We start from the raw sequence: 1,173 nt of genomic DNA on the forward strand, positions 1-1,173 counted from the left end.
GAGTGCTAATAACAATGCCGACACAACACAACTGTTTATTTGCCATCAGTATTTGCAGTAATGTTAGCAAAACGCGGGTGGCGCTGTGGGTAAAAGCCTCAGCGCCTAGGGCTTGCCGATCGAAAGGTCGGCAGTTCGAATCCCCGCAGCGGGGTGCGCTCCCGTTGCTCGGTCCCAGCGCCTGCCAACCTAGCAGTTCGAAAGCACCCTCGGGTGCAAGTAGATAAATAGGGACCACTTTCTAGCGGGAAGGTAAACGGCGTTTCCGTGTGCAGCTCTGGCTCGCCAGAGCAGCGATGTCACGCTGGCCACATGACCCGGAAGTGTCTTCGGACAGCGCTGGCCCCTGGCCTCTTGAGTGAGATGGGCGCACAACCCCAGAGTCTGGCAAGACTGGCCCGTACGGGCAGGGGTACCTTTACCTTTACCTTTAGCAACTTAACCATTTACATAAATAAATCAAGATAAGCTCTCACATATACTTGCATATACAAAACCCAGAAGCAAGCTAAACCACATTAGCAGGGAAGATACATGCTCTGAGTGCACTTTTCAATGGTTTTGTGTACGGTCCAGAAGACCTTGTTTGAGAAGTAAATATTGTCACAATAAAAAGGAATAAATTTTACAGATTAAATGCAAAGTAAACAAAGGGCTAAGATTGCAAAGCTTCAAATCTAGGCCCTCTTGGGCACAAGCCTAATTCAGGAGCAGGTCTCCAGATGTTACTGAGCTGCAACCCCCACCATTTCCAGTTCACTGACAGGGCTGGCTGGCGCTGGTAAGACGAGTCCAGCAACAGACACCTGTGACTGCAGAGTTTTAAACTGATTTCATTTTTGTTGCAGAGCACCCGCCTGGGGTGCAGACCTCAGAGAGGTGAAGTGCTGACATTTGAGAGCCAGCTTTATACAAATTAGTTTTTGTTACAACTTTCTGATAATATTTTCATTTCTCCTACAAGACACCTGTTTTTGAAAACCGAGGTTACCAATATGGGGGGGGGGTGCGAGCAGTTATCCTTGCCTTGGGCGCAAACAGCCTGGCACCGGCTCTCTCTGTGTGTACACGTGCTTGCTCAAAAGGAAGCCCCCGCTGGGTTACCACGATGGGAGAACCGGCGACCCTCTCTGTATATATGCGTGTGTGCCAGGGGAGGCTTCCTTCTGAGTA

The sequence above is a fragment of the Podarcis gaigeae genome (genome assembly GCF_964106915.1).
Source record: "Podarcis gaigeae genome assembly, chromosome: 15".
NCBI classification, from domain to species: domain Eukaryota; kingdom Metazoa; phylum Chordata; class Lepidosauria; order Squamata; family Lacertidae; genus Podarcis; species Podarcis gaigeae.